The sequence below is a fragment of the Neoarius graeffei genome, chromosome 8, assembly GCF_027579695.1.
Source record: "Neoarius graeffei isolate fNeoGra1 chromosome 8, fNeoGra1.pri, whole genome shotgun sequence".
NCBI classification, from domain to species: domain Eukaryota; kingdom Metazoa; phylum Chordata; class Actinopteri; order Siluriformes; family Ariidae; genus Neoarius; species Neoarius graeffei.
Genome location: NC_083576.1, coordinates 8,539,467 through 8,548,997, shown reverse-complemented (window position 1 = coordinate 8,548,997; position 9,531 = coordinate 8,539,467).

Sequence of the window (9,531 nt, the reverse complement as noted above, 5' to 3'; positions counted from 1 at the left end):
AAGACAGGCGGTGATTAAATCAGTAACAAGCGAAGAATGAGAAATGGGCTTACCGTCTGCAGTGGTGAACCCACGCGAAGCCCAAATCCGACCAAAGTCGTGAGCAACGCCGAAAGCGTAACGTGAATCAGTGTAGATAGTGACGTCTGTGTCCTGGGCAATAACACATGCACGGGTTAGAGCGTATAGTTCGGCAGCCTGAGCCGAGGAGAAAGGAAGAGAAAAAGCTTCAACAGTTTCATCAGGAAGGCGGCACACAGAATAACCACACACAAAGACGCCGTCAGAGGGGCGTGAACACGAGCCATCCACGAACAGCGAATCACCTGAAAGTAACGGGGTGGAGCGTAAGTCGGGGCGGATACTTGTCTCGAAAAGAATGCTAGAAATGCAGTCGTGTGTTTCAGAAGGAAGAAAATCATCCTGTGAATTGAGGAGGCGCTGAAGCGCGTGCGCGAGAGAATCAAAAGAGGAGGAGGGCTTAACAGTAAGGTTTTCGGTGGCCAAAAGAATAGACTCGTATCCAGAGCGACGCTGCGCAGATAAATGCTGGGTACTGAGGTTCTTTAAAACGTGCACTACATCATGTGAGGTGTGGAGAACGAGCGGGTGAGACAAAACCAGCCGTTCAGCGTCCGTGACCATGACAGCACATGCAGCCACCGCCCTGAGGCAAGCAGGGAGGCCCTGTGCCACAGAATCAAGAGTTTTAGAGAGGAACGCACAAGGCCGCATACCCCCCCCGTGCTCCTGCGCCAAAACCCCAGACGCAGTTCCCTGCTGGTTGCACACATATAAATGAAACGGCAAACGGTAATTCGGAAGTCCGAGAGCAGGGGCCGAGCATAAAGCCTGTTTCAAGGCCCTGAAGGCCGTCAGCATCTCATCAGACCACACCAGGGGCTGAGTCAAAGGGTCCGAGTGCAGAATTGCAGAGCGCAGACACTTGTCATAGGTGGAACAGTCAGGAATCCACTGGCGGCAGTAATTGATAAGTCCCAGAAAAGCCATGAGGGCGTGTTTGGTGGCAGGCACCTGAGTGTCTAGGATGACCTGCACACGCTCGGGGCTGAGCCTGCGGGAGCCCTGGGAGAGATCGTGACCCAGATATCGAACAGTGGGGAGGCAGAACTGAAGCTTAGTTCGTGAGACCTTGAAACCTTCTTGCGCCAGAAGAGAGAGGAGAGCGAGTGTGGCTTTAGCGCAAAGGTCCTCGTCCTCCGCCGTTACCAGAAGATCATCCGCGTATTGGAGCACGGAGGAGCCCGAGGGGAGGCACAAACCGGCCAAGGCGTCCCTCACTACGGCTGTAAAAACCGCGGGGGAATCGACATATCCTTGGGGTAACCTGGTCCATGTGTACTGCTTTCCCCTGTGCGTAAAAGCGAACAGGGGCTGCGTGTCGTGGCCCACAGGGACGCTGAAAAAGGCAGAACAGAGGTCAATCACAGAGAAAAACGCATGTTCACACGGAATCGAGGCCATAAGAGAGGGAACGTCTGGAACTAATGGGGCGACTGGGATAATTAACTCATTAATCTTACGCAAATCCTGGGTGAAACGCCACGTGCCGTTGGGCTTCTGCACCGGGTTCACTGGGGTGTTATAAGGGCTGACACAGGGAACAACCACACCTTGCTCTAGGAGAGAACACAGAACATCATCAATGCCAGACAGTTTAGCTGGGGAAAGGGGGTACTGTTTTACATATACTGGCGAAGAGTGTTTAATGACCGCCTCGTAAGGGGTACAGTTAACAAAGCCCACCTCGTCCTTATGTTCCGCCCAAAGAGAAGCTGGGAGATCAGAAAGAGAGGGTGTGAGGCAGGTAACGGCACAAGCAGCATTGAGAAGGTTATGGGGGAGAGAAAGAGAGGTGAGGGCAAGAGCAGCCGACGAGGTTTCGTCTGGTATGTCAACAACCATGTGTGAGCCACTAAAAGAAATAGAGAGCCCTAGGAGGCTCATGAGGTCCCGTCCAAGCAGGTTAAAAGGGCAATCAGGCATGCAAACAAAGGAGTGAGAAAACTTCAGTAAAGGATCAAGGGCACAAGTAACAGAAAGGGGGGGCGTGCAACTGGAATGGAAAGGAACCCCTTCTATTCCCACAGAGCTTACAGACCGTGTAGATAAAGGACCCGCATATTCCCTCCCCACTGAGGACATGGTAGCCCCGGTGTCGAGTAAAAAAGGATATTCAGTCCCTGCCAGGCATAAAACAATAGTGGGAAGATCTTCGTTAAGAGGGGAGCTGAATAAAAGATTTAACATAGCAACGGTCGGGGTTTCATCGCTCTGAGGGCAGCCCTATGGGCGGGCAGGATCTCTCTGCCCTGTGGGGCTTGAACCGGCGCGCATGACGGGTTTCTCGCGTTCCTGCTCATCTCGCTGTTTCGCATGACATTCTCTTATCCAGTGCCCCTCTTTTCCACAATAGTGGCACTTTCCATTTCTCCTCCCTCCCCCGCCGCACGGTCCCGTTCGGCGACCCCTCTCCTGTCGTCCCTCCGCTCGTCCGCCCGGCACGACGGATAAACATGCTTTATTCGTTTTACAGTCTAAAAGACCATCGCTCTCCAGCGTGCGCACCCGCTCCCCGGCCTGACGGAGGACCAGATTATTCCGGTCACTCCAGTGATGTTTTAAAACGCTCTGTATTTCGGGGCGACAATTAGACAGAAAGGTGGACAAGAACATTGGGTTCGGGTTTGCCAAATCAAGTTCAAGACCTCCCAAATGTTGCCAAACTTCCCCAAAGCGCTTCCAGAAAGCCGACGTCAGCTCAGAACGCTCCTGTTTGCAATTAGTGACCTGTGACAGGTCTCTATTTGCTTGTTTTAAGGCGAGCAGGTATCGCGTCAATTGCTCACGAAGCTGCTGCAGTGCGTTCGGCGTGTCCTTCCAAAAGAAGGTAGTCACGGTGCGCCGACGCGGGCGACCGTCATCCCCTTCATACTCTTCCTTAATATTTTCAGCTTGATCATTGACGGGGGCGAGAACCTGAACGTTTTCTAACAGGGCTGTCTCATCATATGCGCCTCCTAATTTATTTTGCAGAATAAACCGGTAATCAGCTCCCGTAAGCTGACAATTACGAGAAACATTAATTAACTGATCAACAAAAAGCAAGGGCTTATCGGGTGACGGAAGAAGCGAGATGATGTCCTTAAGAGCCGACGGGGACGGAGGAGTTATATCAATACCACTGCGCTTTGCAACCCATACACAAGCAGCGTTTTGTGGCGGATAAGGACGCGAGCCGGCGTCTGGTCCCACATCGTCGGGATTATCCCAATCGTCATCGTCATCGGTGTCATCATCGGTATCGTCACTACTTTCTTCGTCTTTGCCGTTCTTGGCTGATGCAGGCGCACCCTTTATCCCTCCGGGACGCTGCCCTCTGTCAACCGTGGGGGGGGGGCACGCAGACACAGCAGCCAGGGACGGATAAATTTTAGGAATCGTTTTTGCAGCTGACGGCGATTTACCAGTAATTTTTCCAGCCTTACTATAAGGTGGAGGTTTACTATCTAACGAGGCTGGAGGAGCAGAATGAGATTTGGATTTTCCTAGCGCCGCCTCCTCCGTTTCCTTGGTGACGGGTGCAGCCCGAGGCTTCGGGATGGATTTCAGGACTGAACGGGGAGTATAAGCCTGTTTAAAATTATCCCAAATCTTCTTCATATCATACCATTTGGCATATCCTTCCCGCATATACGGGCGATCCCATCCGGGGTCCCCTAATCCCTCATAAATCATGCGATGGGCCGATGCAAGATAACCAGGATCGAAAGTACCTCGGCGAGGATATGAAGGAATTTGAGGGTTGGCCTCGGTCCAACCTGCCAAATTATCGAGCCAGGGAGAAACATAATAAGCGAAACCGCACCTAGTCATCCATTCGGCCGGGGTTTCCCCTGGCGCAGGCTTAGGGAACGAGCTTCCCATCGTACAATGACAACAAACGGATCTGAAGAGGAACAGACAACAAATATAGTACAAATTTGTATAGCGCGCTCTTCCTGGACTCGAACCAGGGAAAACTGTCCTCCGTAGGGCACTACGAAACTACTGCCAACCAGGTAGTCAATCAAACATGTCTTACCTGATTGAGAGTATCACGTCGGGGTCACCAAATTGTTAGAACCTGTGTCTGTCTCAGTTCAGATGCGTTGACGTAAGAGCGCTCTGGAGCAGGGTTAAAACAAACCACACGAGTTAAATCAATCTGGTTTATTCAAGCACTGCTCAACGATACACAGAAAGAGCAGGGTTTATATACATCAGAAGCTTGCGTGACAAGATAAGTAAGGGGCTCGGGGGCACAAGGTCAACTCGCCAGATAAGGAGTCGCTTTTATTATACATGAAAGAGCAGACCATACACCCCCTAGAACAGGAGGAACCAGGAATGTGGTTTCAGCGAAACTAGAAGGTACAGAGAAAATAAAAGAGTATGTTCTCGCGATTATGCACGTTTACCAGGGTGTGAAAGGGTCATAAAGCTCAGGACAGCTATGCACGAGAACACACACAATCTTACAAGGGACCTTCACAGAGTAAAAATGAAATCCAGTACGTTCTTGACCTGCGCGCAAAACTCCACACCCTCACGCAATTAACCCAGGAGAATTTACGGCAGGCACGAGAACATCAAAGCCGGCTGTATGACAGGGGCACGCGCCTTAGAGAATTCATGCCGGGAGAAAAAGTACTCATATTATTGCCCACGTTGAGTTCTAAATTAGTCGCCAAGTGGCAAGGGCCCTTCGAGGTCACACGGCGAGTTGGGGATGTCGACTATGAGGTAAAGCGAATGGATAGGGGCGGGGCACTGCAAGTCTACCACCTCAACCTTTTAAAACACTGGAATGAGGGGGTCCCCATGGCATTGGCATCGGTAGTCCCAGAGAAGGTGGAGCTGGGGCTGGAGGTAAAAAAGATAACATCTCAGGCCACTCCGGTCCCTTGTGGAGACCACCTCTCGCTGACCCAACTCATGGAGGTAGCCAAGTTGCAGAAGGAATTTTCTAACGTGTTCTCGCCCCTTCCGGGTCGTACCCACCTCATAGAACACCACATCGAAATGCCCCCAGGGGTGGTAGTGTGTAGCTGCCCTTACTGCTTGCCCGAACACAAGAAAAAGGTGGTTCGGGATGAACTCAAGGCCATGCTCGAAATGGGCATAATCGAGGAGTCCCACAGTGACTGGAGTAGCCCAGTGGTCCTGGTTCCCAAGACTGATGGGTCGGTCTGGTTCTGTGTGGACTATAGAAAGGTCAACGCGGTGTCTAAATTTGATGTGTACCCAATGCCTCGCATTGATGAGTTGCTTGATTGGTTAGGCGCTGCTCACTTTTATACAACACTGGATCTAACCAAGGGATATTGGAAGATCCCCTTGACTCCTCTATCCCGAGAGAAAATGGCCTTTTCCACACTGTTTGGTTTACACCAATTTATCACGCTCCCCTTTGGGTTATTTGGGCCCCCGCTACATTCCAGTGGCTTATGGACAGGGTCCTCCACCCTCATGCTGCCTACGCGGCCGCCTATCTAGATGACATAATAATCTACAGTCATGATTGGCCGCGGCACTTGGAACACCTGAGGGCTGTTCTAAAGTCGCTGAGGCGAGCGGGCCTCACAGCTAACCTGAAAAAGTGTGCAATTGGGCGGGTGGAAGTATGGTATCTGGGGTTCCACTTGGGTCATGGGCAGGTGCGTCCCCAAATTAACAAGACTGCAGCGATTGTGGCCTGCCCGAGGCCCAAGACCAAAAAGGAGGTGAGGCGGTTCTTGGGGCTGGCTGGCTATTATCGTAGGTTTATACCTAACTATTTGGACGTCACCAGCCTGCTAACTGACCTCACTAAAAAGGGGGCTCCAGATCCGGTCCAGTGGATGGAGCAATGCCAACAGGCCTTCTCTGAGGTAAAAGCTGCACTGTGTGGGGGGCCACTTTTACACTCCCCTGACTTCTCTCTCCCCTTTATTTTGCAGACTGATGCATCGGACAGGGGGCTGGGGGCCGTTTTGTCCCAGGAGGTGGAGGGTGAGGAGCGCCCGGTGCTGTACATCAGCCGAAAGCTGTTGGTGGTGAAAGCAAATATTGCACAATTGAAAAGGAGTGTCTCGCCATCAAGTGGGCGATCCTCGCCCTCCGATACTACCTGCTGGGATGCCCTTTCACTCTCTGTTCGGACCACGTGCCCCTCCAGTGGCTCCACCGAATGAAGGATGCCAATGCGCGGATCACCCATTGGTATCTCGCTCTCCAGCCATTTAAGTTCAAGGTGATCCACAGGCCAGGGGCACAGATGGTGGTGGCAGACTTCCTGTCCCATCGAGGGGGGGAGTCAGCTTCAGGCTGGATGGCTCCCCGGCCTGAGTCGGGCGGTGGGGGTATGTGGCAGTGGGGGCATGGCTAAGCAGCAGTCTGTGAATGGAGGGCGGGGTCAGGGAAGGTAAGTGGCTAGGTCATTACACCTGATGTCAATTTGTGTGTGTGTGTGTGTGTGTGTTGCAGGGATGGAGTATAAAGGGAGGGGGAGAGGAGAGAAGAGGAATTCACTCCCCGACCACAACATATGTGTCCGTGAGTGAGTGAGTGAGTGAGTGAGTGAAAGAAAGAAAGAAAGAAAGAAAGAAAGGTGAAAAGCTCAATAAAGTGCGTGTGTGTGAACACGAACTCTTGCCTGCCGTGCTTTTGTGCTCCACCCATATCGGGGATTACTACACTGCTTTTGAGTCCTGAGAGCTAAACATTTATGATGTTTCCATCCCGAAGAAAGAAGCTGTTCGAGAGTCTGTTGTTGTGGCTCAAATGCTGCAGTATCTCTTACCACAAGCTCGTAAGCAGAAGAGTCTGTAGTTGGGATGGGTAGAAACTCTGACTATTCTCCATCTTCTTGTTTTCCAATACTGGAGAATATTACAATTCCTGATAAAGGGGTAAACACTGATTACAGCTCTGACTTTTTCAGCTTTCTGAGACGGTACAGGTGGAGCTGGGCTTTCTTCTGTGTGTTGTGTTGGTGGATCGTTTGAGATCAGATGCATGAACATCTTCAAATGGTTTGTTCAGAGTGTTCTGTTTCCTGTCACCTGAACTCAAGAATAAGACTAATTTCCTTGTTTTGTAAACATTTACAGTTTTTATAAGCACCAGGAATGGGCGGCACGGTGGTGTAGTGGTTAGCGCTGTCGCCTCACAGCAAGAAGGTCCGGGTTCGAGCCCCGTGGCCGGCGAGGGCCTTTCTGTGCGGAGTTTGCATGTTGTCCGCGTGGGTTTCCTCTGGGTGCTCTGGTTTCCCCCACAGTCCAAAGACATGCAGGTTAGGTTAACTGGTGACTCTAAATTGACCGTAGGTGTGAATGTGAGTGTGAATGGTTGTCTGTGTCTATGTGTCAGCCCTGTGATGACCTGGCGACCTGTCCAGGGTGTACCCCGCCTTTCGCCCATAGTCAGCTGGGATAGGCTCCAGCTTGCCTGCGACCCTGTAGAACAGGATAAAGCGGCTACAGATAATGAGATGAGATGAGATAAGCACCAGGATGCAGGAGGGAACACCTCTTTCTACCTTCTCAGGTGTTTCATCTCGATATAAGATTTATAACTGTCATGTCAAACTGAGCAAATGTAAAATGGTATTGGTGTTGTGTTTGACAGTGCAGTCCTGGATGTACTTTGAGTACAAGAGAGATTAAATTGCAGTGTTGTGATAATGGTGGTCTAAGTTGGTGTCCACATTTCAAATGTTGGTGAAATTGGGTCAGACAGATTTCAGACTGGTACGAGTAGAAAGTGTTGTATGGTGAAGATGAGCACTTTCAGTACACAGTTTGTAGTTCAGTGACCTAATATTGCACAATCCCTCACCAAGTCAGGAGTTTATCAGCCTGATAAAGAGCTCAGTGTGCAGATCGGCGACTCGGCGACTCTGCAGCGTTGTGTTTCTGAAAACATCGCCATCAGTCACTTGAAAATAAAAAGTCACAGCTGTTCACTCAGACCTGTTATTACTTTGACGTTCGAATTCAAGAAATTCATTTCTGGAAGTTTAACAAAAAGAGTTAATATAGTTTGCTCAAAATCCTTTAACCTTCAGTATGTTATATATAAATGTTTAGAATATAAAACCTGACAAACTATATGTACATGAAGATAGTGTTGAGTTTTATTTTAGACACCATCAGCCAGAGCAGTTAACCACAAGAGCAGGAAATGAAATTTGTCACCAACTTGTGTTCACTTGTGATTGAAAAAAGCACTTGGATTTAATTTTATAATGATGTGCTTAATTCTTTTAAAAATGTCCCATTGTAGATATAAAGTACACGTCAAGTACAAGTGTGTCGATTTTTTTGTCACAAAACATCATTATACACAAAGTTAACTCCAAGAAGAAATTGTTTGGTGGGTCGCTGTGAAGAACTTCACACATGGTGGTGTAGTGGTTAGCACTGTTGCCTCACAGCAAGAAGGTTCTGGATTTGAGCCTCACAGCTGATGAAGACTTTTCTGTGTGGAGTTTGCATGTTCTCCCCGTGTCTGTGTGGGTTTCTTCTGAGTGCTCCGGTTTCCCCAACAGTTCAAAGACATCCAGATTAAGTTAAATACCCAGACACTGGGGTCACACAAGCCAGGGCATACTTAGTGCCAGCCCCAAGCCCGCAGGGTTGTGTTAGGAAGTAGAGCCCTGCACTCCCGCAGGAGTCCCGCGGGACTCGCGGGACCCGCTGCAAAGCAGTGCAGCGCGGGACAAATTTTGAAAGCTCATTGCGGGCGCGGGCGGGACCGGAAGTGCACATATGCGGCGCGGGTGGGAGCGGTGATAAGCTGCAGTCCCGCTAACTAAAAACGTGCTTAAAATAAAATTTATAAATTATTAATTCATGTATATCATACATAATTTGTGCTGGATATTTTATTTGGCATTAATAAAAACATTTTAAGATGCCTAAATTTGCAGAGAAAGTCAGATTGCCAGATTGAGTGAGAAATGGCATCTTAAACTTGCCATTGATCACCCTTAGGAGAAATTCTTTGATCACTCTAATGACTCACAGTTCACACCCAGCTAGCAAGAGAACCATGAGTGAATTGATTTACTTGTTACGTTAGTCTACAACTTTAATCAGAGAGACAGGTTACACAGTGACGGTAGGCTTGACTCAATGCTATCCCAGAAATCCTTCCTGTAATATGCAAATTTGGCTGTCCAATCAGAGGCAAATCAAATTTGCATATTACAGGAAGGATTTCTGGGATAGCATTGAGTCAAGCCTACCGTCACTGTGTAACATGTCTCTCTGATTAAAGTTGTAGACTAACTCAAGCAGTAAATCAATTCACTTCTTTTACTAGCTCTGCTTTGCAATAAAAAAAAAAGAACATTGGTACAAAGCAAGCCTATTCACTTTTTTATGCTGATCAGAGAATTACAATGTTTTCTCATGTGATAAAAATGTGTGATTTGCGATTAAATATTTTAATTGTTAGACAGTACTAATTATTATTATTAGAGAT